Raw genomic sequence first — 25583 nt, forward strand, 5'->3', positions numbered from 1 at the left:
CCACGGGGCGGCACGGTTCAGAGCTGTTAAATGTGGAAATGACACAATTAGATAGGATAGCTATAGAGACTAGGGACCAAATGTTACCAGTGTATGGAATGCCACATTCCTTACCGGATGCAAACGGCATACAATCTTCCAACTTTCACAGGATAGTTTTTCTTTAGAAAAAGGTCTTAATGGACATTTGGAAACTACATTCTCTTTTTTGACGATCTCTCCACTACATGTTTACTTATCTATTAAAAACCGAAAACAACAGCACAAAAACAAAAACTACCACAGTTCACAAACAACCATGGAGAACAGACAAAAATATCCCTCGATATTTTACATGTGTTTTTAAAGGCAATAAAAGAAAATTTCTTCCTAAGTTTCTTGACCCAAATCCAAGCACACTCACTAACCAACCTCAATCTTTCCTGTGTCTTCCAGCTTCTGAGGCTAGCATCTGGGTAAGCTCAAAGTTTGCCACATGGATATATGCTCAAAGGACATATTTGGTTTGCAAGACAGGTAAGATTTCTATGTTTTCTTCTTTCTTTATAATATGCAAATGCAGTCTAAAACGTACTGACCATCGTTGCAAACTGACATAAACAAAATTTACATGCACAGGAGGAATTGATTGTAGGAGACTGAACCTTGGGAACTTTATCTCAGAGTCAACAGTCATGCATTTTGAAATGTGGCTTAAGTGATCTGATCAGTCCTAACAGTAGAATGAAGAGCTGATTGCTGAAAAGTCACACCATCTAGGTTCAGTCTCTCCCCATAACAGAGTAACAGGCAAGAACATTCTCAGTACCAGTCCCAGGCAGCATATAAAGAAGTACTTGTTGAATATAATTGGACTGAAGGAAAATTTGTCCTTTTAGAGAATAAAGTTGGCATCTCAAGTTCAAGGTCCCCTGATGATCTAGGCTGTCCACAGTTAACTGTCTAATGAACTCCTGACAAGTTGTAGATGAAAGGGATTAAAATAATGCTACTCAGAGCTCACTTTAGGCTGTTTCATTATCTGGACTAAGGAAGTATAGGATAATTACAGTGTTACTTAAAAAAAAGTTTCATTATTGTACTTCCTGTTTCGCGAGTAAATAACAAAACAGTTACGGTCTGTAAGGGACCTATTAAAACCCATGACACCCCTGCAAACCAGTAACTTGGAGAACTGGAGAATTCTCCCTGACAGGACACTGAAACACCAACCTTAAACAATCAACAACTAATTGCCATAGTGCGACAGTCTTAGCCCTGTTGCAACTGGGCGACTCATCAATTTGCAGAGAGAAGCATCATCAGGGTACATAGGGATGCTGTCATTACCCATTATAAGTATGACGCGAAGGTCACATATCAGGCAATTTCACCTTTTCATTACATGCTAACCCTTCACGGCAGGGAAGCCACGCTTATGACTGCATTAGACAGACAAAGCCTTCAGCTCTTTTTTTTTTAAAAAAAGGAAAAGCAAAAAAAAAAGATAAAAAAAAATTAAATGTGTTTTCTTACCAGCACGTTGCAGCACCAACTCGGTCACAGGAATGTTGCCTTTACAGGTTTCTCTTTTAATTATCCTGGAAGCAGGGAGACAAAAAAAAAAAAAAAAAAAGGCAAAGAAGAAGCAGGGTGGTTAAATTAGCGTGCTGGAATCTTTTCAGTTTGTCGCAGAGTAGAAAAATAAAAAAGGAAAAAAAAGGCTCAGTAATTTAAATTTGCTCTCAGTTCAGGCTTCGTGGTTGGGTCCCGCCCCTGCCTCCCGCTGGGTTCCACTACCTGCAAGGCTGAAATTGACAGCTACTGTGCAAACAAAAAAAGGCAACAAGCATGCTGGGACCATTCTGTCTGCTGTTTGGGTCTCACTTGTCCTGACAACTAAAAATCATCAGTGGAAAGGTATTCTGCATTTTCTATTTGAAGCATTTGCATGTAATTCCCTTCCATTTTAATTGATACACCATGATGGGGTTTGATTATTGTTTGGGTTTTTTTCATTTCCTTCTTTCTTTTTCTAAATCTGTAAAACAATAAGAGTTATTATTATTATTTATATTTTTACTGTATCTGCATCTCCTACAGTCCTGTCCTCCTCTCTGAGACAGACTCCTGTCTTTTCCTTTAACTCATCAACACTGAAATTTCTAGGAATGATAGCAATACCAAGATTACCGGGGCTTCCACTTTTCCTTTGATACCTTTTTTTGGGGGGGATGTAGTGTTGAGAATAATTCAAGGGACAGAAGGGCCCAGGAAGAAGATTCCACAAACACCAGAAACTTCTAAGAAGGATGAAATACTAATGTAAAAAGTCTCTGCAGCCAAATCCAAAAAGTTCCTTTTCATGTTCATGAACTGCGCAAAGAGCTAAAAATCGTAGGGATAAATTTGGTCTCCACTGCAAACTTCACCTAAGGTATCTCCTATAGCAAACCACTTTAATTTTAGCAACAAAAATAAAATGGTTACTTAAAGCACAGCAGATCCTCAGTCAGTAGCAGAGGAGTTATGAAAGATAATTAAGCCCATCCTTCTTCTGTCAGGATGTAAATGGCTTACCCAGAATTTACAACAAGCTTCTTTGTTCTTGTTTTCTAAATGCTCTTTTCACATGAGGCCTTTATGGGCTACTTTGGTATGCAGATATTACAAGTCTGCATGGAGTATGGATGACCTGCAGGTTTGCTTCTTGATGTGAAGCATTGCTTCTGTCATGGAAGAGAGCATTATTTCTCCTGTTAAAGTATGGATTTTCCTTACATCATCCTACTGCTCTAACATAAGAGTACCACGCTGATGAATGTGTCATGTCACATAGTCAGGGCGGGGTGATTAAGGAGTAAAAGATAAAATGTACATGGATTTTCGCCAGTGGCTCAAAACACAAAAGAAAATTACTCTTACCAATGCAATAGCATTTAATCTACCCTTGCTTGTCTGTTTTTGTATTTGTCAAAACATTTCCTCCTTATCCCTACCTCAAGCCGTTTCAATGGATTTCACTATTTCTGCATAACTTGTAGAATCCCCGAAAGCCAACTACGAGCTTAATTTCACAGACTTTAATGCACTTCACTTTTTAAGGTCAGATTTTCAAAACCAAAATGAGTAACAATATAAATTAAATGAACATGATTTAGCTTTCCAAACTCATAAGAATTTAGCTGAATGCCAGGAATCCATGCTGTCATTTAAGGTCTCATCATAAATCCAAACCAATTAAAAATGGAAAAGGCTGAGGAGGCACAAAGCAAAACGACATCATTTTCTTGTATGAAAACCTTTACCAGAATTTTTTTCCCATCAGTAATGAATGCTTTTTGCTCCATTCCCACAAACAGCTGTACTGGAGAAAAATAAGGCAGGTCAAGTATTCAAGAAGCCATGTTAACTTCCCAGGTAGTTAGGCAATCAGCTTTAATGAAAGAGTGGTAAATTACACCAATGTGCTAATTAGGGTACTTTGTTACAGCATCAAATGCAATAAAACCAACCCATGCTTTGGCTTGAAAAGTGTCATGCATGGATTTTTCAAAAGATTTAATTGAAGAGAGATTTTATTTTCCTGAATCATTCTTTAAATTCAAGAGGTTTTTCTCAATCCTTTCCTTTTAAAGAAGAGTTCAAGAAAGCTGTGTAGAGCTGAAGATACACATGGGAGGGACAAACATGTAGAACTGGGAAAAAAGGAATGATATATATTTTTTTAATTTGTATCTTATTTTAAAGTTACACATTTTTATGACTAATATGCCAACATGAAATACTTTGGTATCACTGTGGATAACAGAACACACTGAGAACATGTGAGGTAAAGTACAAATATGCACAGATTAGCACATGTTGGTTTGTATTCTAAACACCTCTGCTTCAAGTGAAGAAGGGAGACTATTTCTATGGTTGCCAGTGCAGCCTGAGTACAATTAGCAGAGTATCAGCCTTAAATTAAAAATCCTGACATTCAACTTTAGAGCAGGAACAGGCTTCAGGAAATGTTTGAGCCCCATGTTTCCACTAGACCTTTAGCCTGTTACTTTAGAAGTTTCTACTTGGTGCTGGGGGACTAAGTACTAGCTTACTGCGTATCTCGCAGCCATCCTGGAAAAAAAGCACTTCATAAATTTCATAAATATCCTAAAGAATTGGAAGGGAATTCTGTAAAAGGATATGTATTTATATGGCTTTCAAATCACGGAAATGTGTGTGTGTGTTTTTTTTTTTTTTTTTTGAAGATGTTGTGGGTAGGAGTTTATTAATTTACTTGTTTATTTTTGCTGTGTTGGGTCTTCCTTTCTGGGCAAGGGCTGTCTCTAGTTGTGGCAAGCGGGGGTCACTCTTCATCGCGGTGCGCGGGCCTCTCACTATCGCGGCCTCACTTGTTATGGAGCACAGGCTCCAGACGCGCAGGCTCAGTAGTTGTGGCTCACGGGTCTAGGTGCTCCGCGGCATGTAGGATCTTCCCGGACCAGGGCTCGAACCCGTGTCCCCTGCATTAGCAGGCAGATTCTCAACCACTGCGCCACCAGAGAAGCCCGGAAATGTGTCTTAAAGAAATATGCTGAGGGCTTCCCTGGTGGTGCAGTGGTTGGGAATCCGCCTGCCAATGCAGGGGACGCGGGTTCGTGCCCCGGTCCAGGAAGATCCCACATGCCGCGGAGTGGCGGGGCCTGTGAGCCATGGCCGCTGAGCCTGCGCGTCTGGAGCCTGTGCTCCGCAACGGGAGAGGCCACAACAGTGAGAGGCCCGTGTACCTCAAAAAAAAAAAAAAAAAAGAAAGAAAGAAATATGCTGAACGGTTTACTGGAAATGTGTTTTAAAGAAATTCTTCGAATAGGTTTAATGTTATATGCTATTTGAATGTTCATGTCCGTAGATACTTAACATCAGGAGGGGAAATGCTAGTTTAGTTTTTTAATGTGCATCAAATTAATATGTTTTTATCTTCTCACTTACAAATGACAATAAAATATTTTTCGAACTTACTGCATATTTTAAAATTACTGGGACCTCCCTGGTGGCGCAGTGGTTGGGAATCCACCTGCCATTGCAGGGGACATGGGTTCGATCCCTGGTCTGGGAAGGTCCCACATGCCGCAGAACAACTAAGCCCGTGCACCACAACTACTAAGCCTGTGCTCTAGAGTCAGCAAGCCACAACTACTAAGCCTGCATGCCACAACTAGTGAAGCCCACGTGCCTAGAGCCCGTGCTCCACAACAAGAGAAGCCACCTCAATGAGAAGCCCGCGCACCGCAATGAAAAGTAGCCTCCGCTCACCACGACTAGAGAAAAGCCCGCACGCAGCAACGAAGACCCAATGCAGCCAAAACTAAATAAATAAAATAAATAAATTTTTAAAAAATCACTAAAATTACTTTTTGGTATATGTCTCCCTCATTCTGAATCTGGGACAGCAAAAGACTCCCTAATGAATGATATTCAGTGTGATTTTACTGTTTTGTCTTTGGGGTAGCAAAACACTCCCTAATGAATGATATATCATGACCCTGATGTATTAATGACTACAATAGCCAATAATGTTTTTTTAAAAATTTCAATAGAATTATGAGAAATTTCTCACATTTACTGTAACACTTAACTACATTAACTAACCCCTTTACACCTGAATAACCAGAAAATGTCTCTCCACTGTCATAAAAATGGTCTACTGTCCTTGGGTTGTCTTTTGAACCAGGTTCCTACTGTTAAATCAAGTTTATCTAATTTATGAAGTTTAACTTGAGTTTCTAAATGCACACACACACAGAAACACAGAATTCCTGGCTTTAAGGGGATTTCCATAATCATTTCTTTGGGACCAACTATACACAGAGTTGTGGACAGTTTAGTCTGGGTATTTAGATTACAAGGGGATCTACTCAGAAACTGATATTTGGCCTAGGATAGAAAAAAGTCTATTAGGATGCCTTAAACTTCCATAGGCCATTTCTATCTTGCTGCCATATTCTTACCTAGATGGGCAAAGATGCTAAAAATGAACTATGCTTTTAGACTGAATTCAGTTCTGAAGTGTAAGGTAGCCCAGAAGAGAGTGGGTTCAAATGACTAAACACAATGTCCTTGTACTAGTGGTGCCGGGAACAGGTGATACCTCAAGGATCATGGCACTTTATAATGGGAGACAATATTAATTTCTATTTCTAAATGGAAAATATACATGGCTCCTCTGATAGGCACAGTAAACATACAAAATACAAGCAGAAAACACTGTAAGCCACAGAAAATACAGAGAACACCCAAGTTAGAGAGACATGTACAAAAACAATGTGCATTTTTCAGAAATGCACATCACCTGGTTAAACTGGCAGCTAAATTTTGCAGAGCACATTGGAAAGGAGTAAATCTTCCTTACAAATCAGTGGGTAAGAGTTGGTATTTTGAGAAAGTTTGAGCAAAGATGAAAGCCCAAGGAAATTCTAATCCATACACTCACCAAGGAGAGAAAAGAATGACACAGAGCTTAGAGAATGGGATCAGTAGAAAACATTCTGTGCTTGAAAGGAGGGGTGACTTCTTGCTTTGGTACCGGAGTGGAGAGTAGCACAACTCATCCTGTCGGGGATGCAGGGAGGTACAAGTTTTGCACAGTGAGTGGTGGTGTGGTTGGTTTGGGACATGTTTATTTGAGAACTCAGTTGGACAAAGTAGAGGAGACGGCCAGGACCTGGTCTAGCTCTCAGGAAAGTGATCAGTGGAGAGATGATAATGATGAGAGTCAGAAGCAGGTAACAGAAACCACAGAATGATGAGCTCTTCAAGAAAAAGTCAAGAAATAAGAAGAATTCCAGGGATGGCAAAAGAAGAGGAGCTCAAGTGACAGATTGAGAAGTGGCATGAGAGATGAGAAGGAATACGGGACAAGAGGGGATAAAAGAATTCAAGCAAGACGATTTGGACTACTCCGGGGCATCAGATTCTGCAAAGATTCCAAATATTTATTATCTGGACTGGAAGAGACTAGAAATTATTAATTTGACATAGGAAGTTGAAGGCTATTGGCAAAGCGATTTCATTGCAGTGGTGGAGTCCGTTGCTAGATAGCACTGGTGAAGAAAGGGAATTGCCAAAGGCAAAATCTCATGGTGTTAACCACAACACAATTAAATTTAATTACAACTTATTAGCCATCTTACTGAGGTGCTATCTGGCAATGTAGTTTAATTTAGGTTTTAGATAGTAGTAAGGGATACAAAGGAACTAGACTTCAAGGTTCCTATTCTCAATCTGTTTGTAATATATGACAATGTATTTGGAAAATATACAATTGCGTTTTAAGCTTTACTAGAAAACTGTCTCATATAGAGAAACTTGTACGAGAAGACAAGAAATGTAAATGCATAAAATATGTAACTATGCTACCAATACATGGTGTTCAATTATGGCAGGGACTATATATATATATATATAAAATTTCAAAAGAGATGACTTTATGGCACGTTTCATAGGTCGAGGAAATATTTGTTGGATAACTAAGTATGTAAATATGAAGTACAGTATAATGTACCTTATAATTAAACATCCTGGAATTCACATAAGTGTAAATGTACAATGTTGCTTCAAATGGTGAGCTTAAGCAATTGTTCATACCAGTCTGAACTGGGATAACTCCACCCCTGTTTCAGGCTACTAGTTTTAGTTGTTGCTTATGAGTTTTCTCAAATCATAATCTTTATCAATCGATTTATAAGGAAGTTTAGCCCTACCTTCTATTTTGCTCTGCAGAATCCTCTTCAGTACATTTCTGTTTTCTGATATCATTACAAAGGCAGAATTAAATAACTTGTTCTTTTTGCACTTTAGCAAAGGAATATAGCATTTCACTACAAAACTCATAATTTCTTCTCAAGCACTGGTGAGAAAGTCTTTTTTAGGGCAGAGTTATTTTTCTCAAATCATGATTTTCTGCATTTATCAGAATTGACCGTATTCTTCTGTTTCAGAGGTAGGAAGAAAAACAAAGGGGATGATACAGTGGGGAAATAGTTTGAATCCTGAAAATATTCTTTAGTTTTTTTTTTTCTGAAATAATCTACCACTTTCATTTAATTTAAAGCCACTTCAAACTTGGTGATTGCAGGTACAAGTTTTCCTGAACTATAGTTAATTTATATATAGCAGTTTGTTCCATAGGGTGTAGAATGTTAAAGTTTTATTATTTATTTAGACAACAATTGAACAATAGATACTTATGCTCTCTCTTGCTCCTTCTTCATTTTCTGCAATATCACATACACTTTCTAGAATTTCCATTTCTTGCCAAGTATAGTCCAATACATATCATTGGGGAAAAAACAAAAACAAAATAAAATAAACAAGAATAAAACTAACTATCCCCATGCTCACTACTCTGAAAATAAAATGTTTTACTCTATAATTCTGATGAAAAAATTAGCCTGTGTATTGTCATAGACATTTATTCATCTATTCTATTTTCAAAATGGTTCTGTCAAATACAGACATGATGCGCTTAAATGCTCATATGTCAAGACTGCACTGAGAAAAGGTGGCATGAAGATCCATGTGCAACTTTCTACGAATTTTGTCTCATCTTAGAAGCAATGGGAAGTCACTGAAAGTATTTTACACAGGAGCAATACATACTGATATACTTATTGCTGAAAGACAAACCTACTAGCAGCACTTAAAACAGGTTAAAGTGGTGAGAATGCCTTCAATAATATATTATTGATAATGTTTTACATTGCTTGGTTGACAAAGGATGTAAGATAGTTTACAGGGAAACATATATATCGACCACGTAAAATACAATTTAATGACATCCAGGTGAGGGAAAAATAAGGGTACAAATACAAAAGAAAAACCAGAAATTAAATGAAAAAGAAGATACTACAACGTTCTATACCCTCGGTAGAAGTAAGTTGCAATTTGTTTCTAAGTTTTCCAAAGAATGTGCAATAGAAAACACAGTCAGCTTCATGTGTCATCCTGTCTGTGAGACAAAAACAAACCAGTTGTTTAGGAGAAATACAGATCTTCGTGATGAGAAACTAGAGAGGCATTTCTCTCATAGGTTCTCGCAGAGAGGTCCCAGCGTGGTGTATTAAACAGCTTTCTCAATGCAAATATTTATATTTTATATACAATGGGCCTGATTTTGTGCATAAATAAGCCAAACTTCTTATACCAAACCTCAAAATGATTATAATTTTAGGCTAAAAAATAATCCAATGCTCCACCTCAGCCCTTAAAAAACCCAGGAAAATATAGTAAGGAATTAACTAATCAATTCAGCAAATATTAAGCACCTAATTTATGCCAGGTACTGACCTAGTCATTAAGGATACAACTGGGAACAAGACTCAGTGTTTACGTGCAGACTGTTGGGGATGAAGACAAGTTAACAGGCAACTGCAGTCCTGAGTGATGAGTGTAAGGATGGGGAAAGTATAGCACAATATGGGAAAGACAAAGAAAGGAGAGTTCCAACTGAGACTTGACGGATCAGACCTGACTTCCAACGCGAAGTGGCATCTATGTAGCATCCTGAGGAGGAAGGAGAAACTGACTAAGAAGGGACTAGGGAAATGGGAATAGATGAAATTGCCACACTCAAAAGGAAAAAAACTTTCTTCAAATGAGTTAGCAATTGTATCCCAAGTATTTAAAAGATTTTAGCCAATATAATGAGACAAGAGGAAAAAACTTAGGCAATGTATATTTTGAGAAGGAAGAGACAAATTCAGTATTTTTTTTCTTTTTTCAGATGATATACTTATCTATATAGAAAACTCAAGAGATTCTTCATATAAATGGCTATAATTAATAGATCATTAAGGATACTGATACAAAACAAATACACAAAAGTCAAGAATATCTCTATACTTACGCAATAAAAATCTAGTGGAAAACACAACCCTCTATATACTAGGAACAAAACTGTGAAGCCTTGAGGAATAGAGTTAACAAAAGATGTGCAAGATCTTCTTGGACAAAATTGTAAAATTTATTGAATATTACTGAATTATATACTATAGAAGATGACTATCTGAATGACATAATGTTATAGAGAGCAAATTTTCCTCAAATTAATCTATAAATGAGAAGCAATTTCAATCAAAATGTGATACATTAGAACCCAGGGGAGACCCAAAATCCTTTGCTTCAGCTGTATACTAAATCTCCTCTAGAAAGTAGAGATTTCAATTTCAGAATCTTGAAATCATTTTATCACATTTAAATTAATTACGGGGGAAAATTATGCATGTTAAATAGATGAAGTAATATTATCAACTGACAGTTTCAAAACTGTCAAAATTTATTTAAACAGAGAGAACTACAATCAATACAGTAAACATTTAAACAAATATATTCAAAACTATAGAGTAGTAAAAGAAAGTATGAGGACAACCCTCAAATAACCAAAATCTACATATTTCCCCTTTCCCAGGAGTAGTGCTCTGTCTGGACCAAGACCAGATTCTTAGTATTTACATGCTCAGGATGGAAAACTACCTCCACGGAAAGCTCAGCTTCTCATTTCACCCCCAAAGTTTGTCTCCTCTTTAGAATTTGACCCTCTTTAGTCCTTACTGCTTCTACAGCTCTACGGTGTGTTTAAATATTTTATTTTTGTAATGTATCTGGCTCTTCACATTCTTCTTAATGGGAGGTTGGTGTGCTATGAACATTTCCATCCTGTCCTTCTTGAATATAATGTTATTTCTGCTTATTTTGGGGTTTTATATAAATGATATGCTGTACTTGGTCTTCTGAAATTTGTTGTTTAACTTGCTATTAGATTTTTATTACGTAGATGTTGTAGCTGTAGGTAACGCAGAGTCACTCATGTGCAATATTCCATTGTTAATACAACATAAATTATTTTTCCACTCTTCTGTTGGTAGGTATTTGGGTTGTTTCTGGATTTTTGTTTGTTTGGTTACTATAAAAAGTGTATATATCATATACCACCTGTTGCACATTTCTGGTTATTTTGCTTTTATGAAAAGAACATACTCTCTGTTACGTATTTCTCTTAGTTTATAAACATTATATACCAAGGATTATATTGTTGGATACAAGTCTCATAAGTATATACTTCCATGCCTACAAGAGAGTAAAGAGATCATTTCAGCAACCACAGCAAGACAAGGGCAGGGAAACGAAAGCCCCAGATCCCTCAGGAATGAAAGTATTGGTATTCCCTCACCTAGCAAGCAACCAAGATCAGCTGAAATATTGGATGAGAGTAGGGAATTTTAATAAATGTATCAGAAGAGTTCCAGAAGGTAAGAATAAACAGAATCAGTATTTAGAGGGGCAATATTTAAATGAAAATTCACCATTAATTCACGATGAAAAACATGAGACCACAGCTTCAGGAAGTATCCAAAAAATGAATAAAAAGAAATCTACAATGATACATAAGGAAGACAAAAAGAGAAAACATTGTTAAAAAAGGCTTCAATTTCTAGCCACAATGCAAGAACTAACCGTTGGACTTACCTTCCTGCCATGAGTAACTATAAAACTGGGTAAAATATATGAAACAACCATGCACAGATTTTAAACCATAGGCAGCTCAGGACTGTAAATCTGAGAAAACAGAAACACATGAGGAGAGCATCATATTCACCCCAGCTCTCCACCTAGGGAGAGACTCCCAAATGCCGCAGAGAAAAATAGAGCTAAAGCAGAATATCTTGGTCTCACTGATAGAAGAAGGCTGAGAACAGAGTTCAAGGCTATGGAAGCAGCTCAGATTTGCATGACAGTTTGCCAAAAAGGAGGAAGCAATGGAGAGAGGGACTCCCGAGTATATGTTCCTTGTTTAAGGTGAGGGAGAAGCTCCATATTGCCTAGCAGAGAGTGGCTGCTGCAAGGTTGACAGTGGAACCGAGAGACTGCACAGTTCTAGGAAAGGCTGGTGTTCTGACCTAATCATAATGGAAGAACCTGGTTAACACCGTGGGAATTCAGCTGACACACTAGCATGGTTACACCTCAGAGGTAACACCATGTCCAAAAATTACTGTAATGTTCCTTAACAAAACCCCAAACTGAGCTTCAACAAAATCAAGTTAGAGATAACGGTAAATTAACTTCATGTTGTAACAAAATTTAACACTTTAAAAAAAAATACATAAATCCAGACTTATTACAACTGATCATCCATACTAACCAGCATTCTTGCATATTCTCGAGACATTAGAATAGGCCATATGTATATACATATATATGTATTATATATACATATTATGTATATGTGTATATATATATTTTACCCAAAAGAAGGCATGAAAAGAGAAAACAATAGCACAACCATAAATGAAACAAGTAGAAATCAAGTAGAAAGGTGGTAGAATTAACCCAAATATATTAATAACTACATTAACTGTAAATGAATCAAACATTCCAATTAAAAAGCAGAGATTATCAGGCTATATAAAAAAGTAAGAACCAACAAAATGCAATCTATGAGATTCACTTTAAAATATAAGACACGACTAGGTTTGAAGTAAAATGATGACAGAGGTATATGATATAAACATTAAGCATATGAAAACCATGAAACATATGGAAGCATATAACAGGCTAAATTTATATAAAACTAAGTAGATTTTCAGATAGGAAGTACTAGCAAAGATAGAAGGGGGAATTTTATACTGATAAAAGGGTTATCTCAACAGGACAACATATAATCTTAAATGTGTATGTGCCTAATAAGAGAACTTCCAAATAATGAACCAAAACTGACAGAGCTAAAGAAAGAAAGAGACCAAATTCAAGGATAAAGTTGGAGATTCTGACTCTTCTTACAGAAATGGTTTGAACAAGTAGACAAGAAATCAATAAGGATATAGAAGATCTGTCCTCAGAACATTATACCCAGTAACTGAAGAATATACTTTTTTTTTCAAGTGCACATGAAGCAGTCACAGATATATAGTATATTGGGCCATAAAACAAGCATTAATAAATTTCAAAAGGTAGGAAAAAAATAGAAACAAATAACCAATATCAGGAACAGAAGAGGAGGTACTACTATATACTCCCCAGACCTTATAAGAATAAGGAGATATTGTCTAAAACTCAATGTCAGTAACAAATCAGGTAAAAATTTACACATTTCTTGAAAAATTCTATTTATCTGACATCAGAAGAAATAGAACACCTGAAAACTATTTATTTATTAAAACATCTAGATTTGAAAATGGAGGAGGATAAAACACTCCCCCAATTAATTTTACTAGGCTATAATAAATGTAATAAAAAGTCTGACATGGACATTACAAGAAAAGAAATGTACAGTCCAAATTCCACTATGACTTAGAGATATATTAATATGTACCCAATTGCTCTGCAGTTGAATTCCCAGGAATTTAACCAAAAGAAATAAAAACACATGTCCCCAAAATAATTGTACCTGATGTTAATAACTGATTTATTCACAATAGCCAGAAACTAGAAATAAGAACATGTTTAACACCTGCTGGATAATCAAATTTTGGTGATTCATACAATGGAACACTACTTAGCAGTAAAAAAAAAAAAAAAAAAAAAAAAAAAAACAGCAAACTGAAGATACACTCAAGAGCACAGATGCTTCTTATAGGTATTATATTTAGTGAAAGGAGTCCAAAATAAAATAATACAGAGTTTAATTCTGTAAATATAAAGTTGTATAACAGCCCAAACTAACTGATGCTGATAGAAATCAGATCAGTGCTTACACAGGGTGGGGTTGGAATGACAGAATCCACAGTTGTGAAGGAAACTTTCTGGGGAGAAGAAAATTTGGGGAGTGATTGTTACATGGGCATATTTACTTATCAACATTCGTTGAGCTGTACATTTAATCTATGCACATTATCCTATGTTTTGTATGTAAAGTTTATTTATAATAAAAGTTGTGGAAAACAGAATAGATAGAATTGTTACAAAAGAAAGACAATTAACTATATATTTTAAATAAAACAATGTTAAGTCAGAAGAAAATGGAATATTAACTTTAAAACACAGAAAGAAAAGAATATTCTAAACAAATATGTAAATTTAAATCCTGTCTGTATAAAATATTATTAATGTCTAATAACTGAAATTTTTATAAAGAGTGAAAATTTAAATGTTAGACAAAAATAGTAATGTATGTCTGAGGAAAGGTAATTAAAGTCAAATCTTCTTAGAATCTTGTTCTCTAGAAACAAATCTTGTTTTCTAGAAAGGCTTTATTTTGACTTTTACCTCTATAAGTTAAATATTCATGGAAAAATTTCAATAATAGTCACTAAACAAAAGGAAATAGGTAGCTTAAATTTCAAATAAGTAGAGGGAAAATATGAAAATAAAACAGGCAAATAAACAAAATGAAAAGGCTGTAAAATAGAAATAATTGTAATTTTTTTTACTTTTATTTTTTATAAATTTATTTATTTATTTATTTATTTTTGGCTGTGTTGGGTCTTCATTTCTGTGCGAGGGCTTTCTCTACTTGCAGCGAGCGGGGGCCACTCTTCATCGCAGTGCGCAGGCCTCTCACTATCGCGGCCTCTCTTGTTGCGGCACACAGGCTCCAGACACGCAGGCTCAGTAGTTGTGGCTCATGGGCCCAGCTGCTCTGCGGCATGTGGGATCTTCCCAGACCAGGGCTCAAACCCGTGTCCCCTGCATTGGCAGGCAGATTGTCAACCACTGCGCCACCGGGGAAGACCTAATACTAGGTATTCTAAATAAACTTTTAAAATTTGGATACAAATTTAGAAAGTTTTAGGATCAGAGTTTATAAAATAATCAGAGTTCTTTGGATGATTTATAATCTTTTCAATTTGTATCATTACTTAATGTTGTTTTAAAATTCTTTTTCATTGGTCTCTCATCTTGTTATTTAAAGTTAAGAGCATTATTTCCATACATGTAAACCTGAAGGGTGATTTTTGTGATGGGACCATGAGTGGGGGTTATTATTTAAACCACTTTTTAGTCTATTTAAGAATCACTACACATAATCATACTTATACACACAAAGAGTTGCATGTGTTTTTGGTGTAATGTGATTTTATCGACCCTAAACTATATGTCTAGGGGGTTTTCTCTTGGGTTATTTGGCTTCCACAATAGGTCATGTGAATTAATTATTTTTTGCCTCAATATGATCTTCATTTCTTTATTTGTATAGAGGAAGAAGACCTGATTATGTCTTCTGTGACTCCCGTTACTGAGAGTTTCTTTTCTCTCGTCAGTTTCTCTCCTCTTTCACAATTTCTCTTGGCACAGAATGATACTCCTATCATTTTAGTGATCAATAACTGAGATTATAAATCTTCATTCTTTTCCAGCATTTTGCCAATGGAGTAATTTATTTCTGCCATGCATGTGGTCATGCCCTAAGGGGTGTCACACAGTGTCTACACAATAAAATTATTGGGCATAAAATTCACTGCAGATTTTTTTCCCCTGAGAGACAAAAATCCTCCAGATTTTAATGCATTAGCACTGCAGTCATCTTTGCTTAATCTTTAAAAAAAAAATGATTAGGGGCTTTCCTCGTAGCGCAGTGGTTGAGAGTCCGCCTGCCGATGCAGGGGACACGGGTTCACGCCCCGGTCCGGGAGGATCCCACATGCCGCGGAGCGGCTGGGCCCGTGAGCCATGGCCGCTGAGCCTGCGCGTCCGGAGCCTGTGCTCCGCAACGGGAGAGGCCACAGCAGTGAGAGGCCCACGTACCGCAAAAAAAAAAAAAAAAAAAAAAAAAAAGATTAGAAAAGCAATCAAGAGGAAGAAAGCACAACCCTGATTTCTCTTACTTCTCCATGGGATCATGTTAACTTGTTATCTTTCACTTGAGAAGTTAAACAAAACTGAATATTTTTTCCACTACAACTAATTTTGAGCCTTCAATGCAAAAAGTGATACTATCAATTCTCAAACCCATTCTATTTAACAAAAAACTTATTGAATGATATGGTGAGATCTCAAGTAGCTAGTGTTCTTTCTAACTTAAGAAACTAAGTATAGGATATGGAATCAAGAATTCTGGATGCCAGTGCCAACTGCCCCACTGGAAAATTCTTTTGCACAAGTCACCCCATTTCTCATAGAGTGTGTATTAGAAGAAACTGGCAGAAGTTTCTCCCACATTCTTGTTACCATTACATTTTTTCTTGGTTATGATGTGATGTGGATACTAAAGTCATGCTTTTACATTATTCACAGGAATACTTAGTGGAAAGGAAAGTTATACTTCCCAGTAACGGCTTCGAAGACTCTAAGAGGTAAACATTGCTATGCAAAGCTTATATCCTTAGAAAAGATGTCAATGTTGGGTGAGTTTAAGTGTCTTGCATACATAGATCAGCAGAAGAAAAGAGTTTGAGATGCAAAGGAGGTAAGAGATAACTAAAAGAAAATACGGATTTGTGATAAATTCATATTGCATATAATGCTTCTTAGTGGAAGCTACAGTTTTCTAGAAAAAGTCAAAGCTCTCAGAATTCTTAAATCATTTGTTAGCTGAGCGATATTAAAAAGTAGAGCCAGTTTTCTCCTATGTAAAATGAAGAAATCTGTCCAGATGATTGTTAGAGTTCTGTCCTGTTATGATATTCTGTGTGCCTTTTACTATATTAATACTCCTTGAGGCTGTGTTCTATTCGTTGGGATATTTAAGTTCTCTGGTCATCTTCTTTGAGATTTTCTTGTTGGCACGAATAAATTAGGCTGTTTTGGCCCTAATGGTGATAGCTTAGAGAAGTATGTTAGAAATTGCAGCTTATGTAATGCCCAATAGTTCTTTGGAAATTTCACTCGAATAATTTTCTTTGAATCAAGCCATGGCATCAAATTATAAGTCATTATCTTAGCATAAAACGTTATCTTCTATTACACAAAGAGAAAGATCATCTCTGAAGCTCTATAAAGAAATGCTGGTGGAGCTAAAAGGTGCTCAGACTGGAAACTCCTGTACGTTATGCATTTCTAATAGACCTACTTCATTCAAATATATTTCTTTAGGAACATGACCTAATATCACACATTTTCAGACATATCCAACATGGCATCTACATAAGGAAACAGTCTACTGTATTAACTGGGGTAATTTTAGCTGCTTTAATGAATAACAACTTTTCACTAGTTCAGTCCTATTGAGGTTTATTTCTTGCTCAAGTAAGAGTAGAATGTGGATGTTTCTGGACTATGGAAAACTTTCCTCCATGCTGTGAAGTAGGGACCTACATGCTTTCCCACTTGTAGTTCCATCAGTCTTCAGAGTTGTAGAGCTCTCTGCTTCCAGCCAACAGGCAGGGGGAAAGAGTATGGAGAAAGCACATCGTTTCTTGGGCTGCAGGCACACACATCACTTCTGTTCTCATTCTGGTCATAATGAAGGGGAAATGCAGTCCCTGGCTGGGCAGTTACTTTCCAGAGTGACTTTACTATGGAGGAAAAGCATGGATGTTCACAGCTATCTCTGCCCCACCCAATAGATCAATTAATCTTAGGAGGCTTGTGTTAGGTCTGTCCTTTAAAGCTCAGGTCACTGTGTGTCTTTATTAAGTGACCACCCCACATGAACTTTTACCAACTTCATTAAACCATAAACTGAATTTTTGGCTGCGTCCTGTCCCAAGCTTGACAGTTGTATTCCTCCATTTATGACTTGTATGACTCTCATTACTAAACTAGGAAGGCATGCCAGAAGCAAAGTGGTTATCAGACAAAGTAGTCCTGGGTGAACTTATACGAAAACAGTCTTTCGCAGCAGATTTTTTCCGGTTTTGATTACAGACTCAAAGTTCCCGTTTAATACTGGAAAGAAGAGCACTCTCCTTGTCATTAAGAGAGCTAGCCCTGAATGCTTCCCTTTTTTGACTTGAGTTTCCTCATTGCAAAGTGGAGAGTTTAGACCGAATGATCTCCAAGTTTCCTTTATGCTCTAAAATCGCTGAAGAGTTTGATGGAAACCTATTGTACTGCTTGCACACCTTAGGCCTTAGAAATTCTGCTCTCCTGTCTTGTGGTCATTCACGCTGATTTTTTTTTTTTTCACACTGACTCTGCTCATGTCTAACTCTGTTGGCCAGTGTGAACTATCAAGCACTTCCTAGCCCCAAGCAACTCTGTTGTAGAGTTTCAGATCATGAAACATCCCTCCCCACCACCATTTTAATATCTGGAATCTGGCCGGTATCCTCAAATTCACAGTCAGTTTCCTGAAGCTTTATGTCCAAGCTTACGATAACTGAGCTACTTAACCCTTTAAACATATTCCCCGGGCAGATATCACTTTTTTTCTCTCTGAATCTAATTTAATGCCCATGAACGTGATCCATTTGACGGGACCATCTGTTTTTTTCTTCTGCCAAAGACACGGCACATTTTGGCAGCCTCCCTAAGTGTACTCAGTAACTCCTGCCAAGTACAGTTGAAATGCTTCATGAGTCCAAACTCTGAAAACAACTGAACCGAGCGGTGTTCACCTTAAACTGATGGTTAATTTGTGGTGAGTCAAGAAGTGCTGGACTATACATCTTAAGGTCTGGAAGAGCGGAAGGATGAGTTAATGTGATAACGATCCCTGATTAATAATGAAGAGGTTACTGAAGCCTATAGAATAGTGACATTTATGAGACTTCATTCTCAGAGGTCTATGCCTCAATTTTGGGATTTATAACCTCTATCCATGTAAGTACCACTATGATACCTTTTGTACACATAACCCTGTGCACAGAGACACAGCTGACTGGTTCTGAAGAGAGTATCTGACTCATGCTGGCTCAAGCTCAGCCTTTCCATGAGATAGGTGGGTGAAGAACCCAGATGGTGTCTATAGGAAAAACAGCTTGGGTGTTACAGGTCATCATGAGTTTGTCATAGGGACTAGAAAATGAAAGGTAGCATTCTGATTAGTGGAGGGAGGGCGGGAAAGAGAGAGAGAGAAAGATGGATGGGGAAGGAGGGAGGGGGAAAGAGCAATGGAGAGAAAGGGATAGAAGGAAAAATAGACAGGAGCAGAAATGGTAAGATAAAAACAGACTTCTCATATCCTTTGTGATTCTACTTGTTCCTGAGTTCAACCACATTTCTCTTCTCAAATTCCATAAGCTATCAAACTATTTCAAAAATAAACCACTCCCTTTCTTTGCATAAGCAAGTCATATCATTTGTAAACTAAATATTAATGTATATAAACCGGGAAAAAATTTAGTATTTTTCCAGTCAGTATGAGGGAAGCTTGACTCATATATTAATTATGGCGAAAGAATCCAGATTAAACAATAAAATTTGAATCATCTGGAGGTTTGTTCTTTTTTTAGGATCAGTTATTCATGTGCCATTTTCATAATTTACCTGTTGTCTAAACAGTACATATTTTCCATATATCTAGATTCTGGAGACTGAATCATGGAAAATATTTGCGTCTTTAAACTGGACTTTTAACATTTTATTGGATAAGATTGGTAGCAATTGATTCTTTCCTGCTTTAATATAAACTAATGTTAAACTTTCTTAAAAGAATCTTACAAGTCTTATGGGTTACTTTTACTCAAAAGACTCATTATAGCTATCATTTTGTGTAACAGAAAAAAACACCACAAAATTCAGCATGAACTGCAAAGAATGTTTTGAGAACTAAGTTTAAAATAAGCTTAGTGATTTTTAATGCCTTTACTCAAATTTTCTTCTGTTTTTCATTTCATTAAATTTGCCTTATTTTAAATTGTAGAGCCCTTTCAGGGAACATGGCCTTTCCCAGATGAGTTAACCCAGGATCTCATTCACTGAGGAGGCAGTATGATGCAATGAAGGGTTTCCATCTTTTGAGATAAAGCTTTGTTTTGGAATTCAGACTTAAGAAATTATTGTTTGTTTATCTTTGGGTGTATCATTTAACCTCTTCAAATCTTATTTTGCTCATCTCGAACATGATGAGAGTAAAATTTGACTTGAAAGGTGGGTGTGGAATTAAAGGCAAAGGCGCAAAACACTGCTTACACAGTAGGCAATAAATAAACAGTTGCAATTATTATTCAGTGGTACCCTCAACAAGAATAGGTATTTCTCCTTGGCCCTCACAGAAGTTTTCATAAATGAATTGGTTCATACCATTCTTAATAGCCAAGAGCGCTGCTCCTTCAGTGAAAACGGAAGAAATTTTTTCTCCTTTCCCAGCTATTTCCATTGAATCAGTGATTTGCATTATGAGTGACTGTCTTTTCATGCTTATCATTCACTCTGAGAGCAGAGGATGTAGAGAGATGGAGCCTTTCCTTTTTAAAGCTGTGCCAGTAAAGAAGGCTTCGTTAAAAAGGGTCCCATCTTCTGGCTTCCTGTAGATTTGCTGGAAATCACCCATACACTTGGTGTTCTTTTAATAATGTACTCTGTCAGCAGGGTTGAATTCTTCAATTTATTATCTGTCTTGACTTTCTCTCTCTCTCTCTCTCTCTCTCTCTATATATATATATATAAATGGAAGTATCTTAGTCCATTCAGGCTGCCATAATAGAATACCATAGACGGGGTGGCTTATAAACAACAGACATTTATTTCTCACAGTTCTGAAGGCTGGAAACCCAAGATCAAAGCCCCAGCAAATTTGGTCTCTCCTGGTTCAGAGACAGTGTCCTTTCCCTGTGTCATCACATGATGGAAGGGGAGGGGAACTCTGTGGGGTCTCTTACATAAGGGCACTAATCCCATTCCCATGAGAGCTTCACCCTCAATACCTAATCACCTCCTAAAGGCCCAACTCCCAGTACCATCACCTTAGGAGGTGGGTAGCATTTCAACATATGAATTTTGACGGGACATAACAGTCAGTCTATAGTAGGAGAGAAACAAGAGAGAAGGAGTTACCTTTTTTTCCCTTTTCAAAGAATAAAAGATATAAAAAAATATGTTTTCATTTCAATGCATATGCAATTTTAAAGAAGACTTTCTATTCTTTTTCCTTACCAAAAAAAAAAAAAGTGATGTTAAAAAAGAAAGTACATTTCAAATTGATACATGAGAATAGCCTTTGAATGATGGATTATAAAATGTATTGCATTTGTTCCATAAAAAAAGTCTCACGGTAGAAAATAAAATTGCTCAATACCAAGGTCTTCAATTATTATCAAATAAAACATGTGAGTCATGTCTTTCACTATTAAAGTCAAGGAAGGCATTCGTGTCCCGTTGTGATTCATAGCAAGTTTAGCAGATTCATGATGGCTGGCTTTATTCAAATTTATCATTGAGCATTCAAAAACAATTTTGAAAACAAATTTTCTATTTCTTTTTATAAATCAGTACAAACAAACCATCATGATTTTTAAAGGCTCAAACATTCATTTTGAATATCCATTCTGCACATTTTAATTTTACTATTCACTGGCAAGTTAACCCTTATTTTGCTCACTAAGAGCACACCGGTTTAGAACAGTGACAAGGAACAGAGCAAGCGTAAAAAACCATTTACTGAGTTAATTTTTATCTTAGAAATATATATTTTGACCTTCAGTATTTGAAAACAAGTTTTATCTCCACAGAATGTATCAGTTGGTTTAGTTATGATTATTTACTTGCCTGCTTCACTAAGTTCTAACCAAGAGGGCAGTGCACAAAAGTTAGATGCAACCAAGAGAAGGAAAGAATAAATAGGTTTGCATATTATTTCTCAAATAATATATACCAGTGATAAAACACCATAAAATTTTACTTTTTTCTATTCATTTAATGTATAAAATTTTATATCAGGTGAATTTTTTATTGGACTTCTTTAAAATTAATCTCAACCAAGTTGATGATTGTAGAGTATTTATGCCACTCATTTTTTCCTCATGTCCCCTACCAAGCTACATTCCTACTTTATTGCACTTTCCCTTTCTTTATTTCTTTTTGTTTTCTTTACTTATACAACATGACACCATGTTTCATTTCGTTGTTTTTTTTTTTTTTTACATCTTTATTGGAGTATAATTGCTTTACAATGGTGTGTTAGTTTCTCCTTTATAACAAACTGAATCAGTTATACATATACATATGTTCCCATATCTCTTCCCTCTTGCGTCTCCCTCCCTCCCACCCTCTCTATCCCACCCCTCCAGGCGGTCACAAAGCACCGAGCTGATCTCTCTGTGCTATGGAGCTGCTTCCCACTAGCTATCTATTTTACATTTGGTAGTGTATCTATGTCCATGCCACTCTCTCGCTTTCTCACAGCTTACCCTTCCCCCTCCCCATATCCTCAAGTCCATTCTCTAGTAGGTCTTTATTCCTGTCTTACCCCTAGGTTCCTCATGACATTTTTTTCCCCCTCAGATTCCATATGTATGTGTTAGCGTACGGAATTTGTCTTTCTCTTTCTGACTTACTTCACTCTGTATGACAGACTCTAGGTCCATCCACCTCACTACAAATAACTCAATTTCGTTTATTTTTATGGCTGAGTAATATTCCTTTGTATATATGTGCCACACCTTCTTTATCTATTCATCCGATGATGGGCACTTAGGTTGCTTCCATGTCCTGGCTATTGTAAATAGAGCTGCAATGAACATTTTGGTACATGACTCTTTTTGAATTATGGTTTTCTCAGGGTATATGCCCAGTAGTAGGACTGCTGGGTCATATGGTAGTTCTATTTGTAGATTTTTAAGCAACCTCCATACTGTTCTCCATAGTGGCTGTACCAATTCACATTCCCACCAGCAGTGCAAGAGGGTTCCATTTCTCCAAACCCTCTCAGCATTTATTGTTTCTAGATTTTTTCATGATGGCCATTCTGACTGGTATGAGATGATATCTCATTGTAGTTTTGATTTGCATTTCTCTAATGATTAATGATGTTGAGCATTCTCATGTGTTTGTTAGCAGTCTGTATATCTTCTTTGGGGAAATATCTCTTTAGGTCTTCTGCCCATTTTTGGATTGGGTTGTTTGGTTTTTGGTATTGAGCTGCATGAGCTGCTTGTAAATTTTGGAGACTAATCCTTTGTCAGCTGCTTCATTTGCAAATATTTTCTGCCATTCTGACGGTTGTCCTTTGGTCTTGTTTATGGTTTCCTTTGCTGTGCAAAAGCTTTGAAGTTTCATTAGGTCCCATTTATTTTTGTTTTTATTTACATTTCTCTAGGAGGTGGGACAAAAAGGATCTTGCTGTGATTTATGTCATAGAGTGTTCTGCCTATTTTCCTCTAAGAGTTTGACAGTTTCTGGCCTTATATTTAGGTCTTTAATCCATTTTGAGCTTATTTTTGTGTATGGTGTTAGGGAGTGATCTAATCTCATACTTTTACATGTACCTATCAGGTTCTCCCAGCACCACTTATTGAAGAGGCTGTCCTTTCTCCACTGTACATTCCTGCCTCCTTTATCAAAGATAAGGTGACCATATGTGTGTGGCTTTATCTCTGGGCTTTCTATCCTGTTCCATTGATCTATGTTTCTGTTTTTGTGCCGTACCATACTGTCTTGATTACTGTAGCTTTGTAGTATAGTCTGAAGTCAGGGAGCCTGATTCCTCCAGCTCCGTTGTTCGTTCTCAAGATTGCTTTGGCTATTCGGGGTCTTTTGTGTTTCCATACAAATAGTGAAATTTTTTGTTCTAGTTCTGTGAAAAATGCCAGTGGTAGTTTGATAGGGATTGCATTGAATATGTAGATTGCTTTGGGTAGTAGAGTCATTTTCACAATGTTGATTCTTCCAATTCAAGAACATGGTATATCTCTCCATCTATTTGTATCATTTTTAATTTCTTTCATGAAGGTCTGATAGCTTTCTGCATACAGGTCTTTTGTCTCCTTAGGTAGGTTTATTCCTAGATATTTTATTCTTTTTGTTGCAATGGTAAATGGGAGTGTTTTCTTGATTTCACTTTCAGATTTTTCATCATTAGTGTATAGGAATGCCAGAGATTTCTGTGCATTAATTTTGTATCCTGCTACTTTACCAAATTCATTGATTAGCTCTAGCAGTTTTCTGGTAGAGTCTTTAGGATTCTCTATGTATAGTATCATGTCATCTGCAAACAGTGACAGCTTTACTTCTTCTTTTCCGATTTGGATTCCTTTTATTTCTTTTTCTTCTCTGATTTCTGGGGCTAAAACTTCCAAAACTATGTTGAATAAGAGTGGTGAGAGTGGGCAACCTTGTCTTCTTCCTGATCTTAGCGGAAATGCTTTCAGTTTTTCACCATTGAGGAGGATGTTGGCTGTGGGTTTGTCATATATGGCCTTTATTATGTTGAGGAAAGTTTCTTCTATGTCTACTTTCTGAAGGGTTTTTATCATAAGTGGGTGTTGAATTTTGTCAAAAGCTTTCTCTGCATCTATTGAGATGATCATAAGGTTTTTCTCCTTCAATTTGTTAATATGGTGTATCACGTTGATTGATTTGCGTATATTGAAGAATCCTTGCATCCCTGGAATAAACCCCACTTGATCATGGTGTATGATCCTTTTAATGTGCTGTTGGATTCTGTTTGCTAGTATTTTGTTGAGAATTTTTTCATCTATGTTCATCAGTGATATTGGCCTGTAGTTTTCTTTCTTTGTGACATCCTTGTCTGGTTTTGGTATCAGGGTGATTGGTGGCCTCGTAGAATGAGTTTGGGAGTGTTCCTCCCTCTGCTATATTTTGGAAGAGTTTGAGATGGATAGATGTTAGCTCTTCTCTAAATGTTTGATAGAATTCGCCTGTGAAGCCATCTGGTCCTGAGCTTTTGTTTGTTGGAAGATTTTTAATCACAGTTTCAATTTCAGTGCTTGTGATTGGTCTGTTCATACTTTCTTTTTCTTCCTGATTCAGTCTTGGCAGGTTGTGCTTTACTAAGAATTTGTCCATTTCTTCCAAGTTGTCTATTTTATTGGCATAGAGTTGCTTGTATTAATCTCTCATGATCTTTTGTATTTCTGCAGTGTCAGTTGTTACTTCTCTTTCATTTCTAATTCTATTGATTTGAGTTTTCTCCCTCTTTTTCTTGATGAGTCTGGCTAATGGTTTATCAATTTTGTTTATCTTCTCAAAGAACCAACTTTTAGTTTTACTGATCTTGGTTATCATTTCCTTCATTTCTTTCTGATCTGATCTTTATGATTTCTTTCCTTTTGCTAACTTTGGGGATTTTTTGTTCTTCTTTCTCTAATTGCTTTAGGTGCAAGATCAGGTTGTTTATCTGAGATGTTTCTTGTTTCTTTAGGTAGGATTGTATTGCTATAAACTTCCCTCTTAGAACTGCTTTTGCTGCATCCCATAGGTTTTGGGTCGTCGTGTCTCCATTGTCATTTGTTTCTAGGTATTTTTTGATTTCCTCTTTGATTTCTTCAGTGATCACTTCGTTATTAAGTAGTGTATTGTTTAGCCTCCATGTGTTTGTATTTTTTACAGATCTTTTCCTGTAATTGATATCTAGTCTCATAGCGTTGTGGTCGGCAAAGATACTTGATACGATTTCAATTTTCTTAAATTTACCAAGGCTTGATTTGTGACCCAAGATATGATCTATCCTGGAGAATGTTCCATGAGCACTTGAGAAAAATGTGTATTCTGTTGTTTTTGGATGGAATGTCCTATAAATATCAGTTAAGTCCATCTTGTTTAATGTATCATTTAAAGCTTGT

At 36.6% G+C, this 25583-nt stretch overlaps 1 protein-coding gene and 1 long non-coding RNA gene across 2 annotated transcripts in view; one reads left to right on the forward strand and one right to left on the reverse strand.

The window, feature by feature from the left end:
* CELF2 (CUGBP Elav-like family member 2) overlaps positions 1-1611 on the reverse strand; it is an 829377-nt gene extending 827766 nt beyond the window's left edge. The window contains exon 1 of the mRNA XM_060293317.2: positions 1516-1611. The gene's annotated coding sequence lies outside the window, so the exon portion shown is untranslated. The remainder of the gene's footprint in view (positions 1-1515) is intronic.
* The window catches only part of LOC138842541 (uncharacterized), a 36726-nt gene that overhangs the window by 2826 nt on the left and 8317 nt on the right, over positions 1-25583 (forward strand). The window contains exons 2-3 of the long non-coding RNA XR_011377216.1: positions 436-516; positions 16195-16253. This is a non-coding gene — a long non-coding RNA (uncharacterized lncRNA). The remainder of the gene's footprint in view (positions 1-435; positions 517-16194; positions 16254-25583) is intronic.

Source organism: Globicephala melas, chromosome 2, assembly GCF_963455315.2.
Source record: "Globicephala melas chromosome 2, mGloMel1.2, whole genome shotgun sequence".
NCBI lineage: Eukaryota > Metazoa > Chordata > Mammalia > Artiodactyla > Delphinidae > Globicephala > Globicephala melas.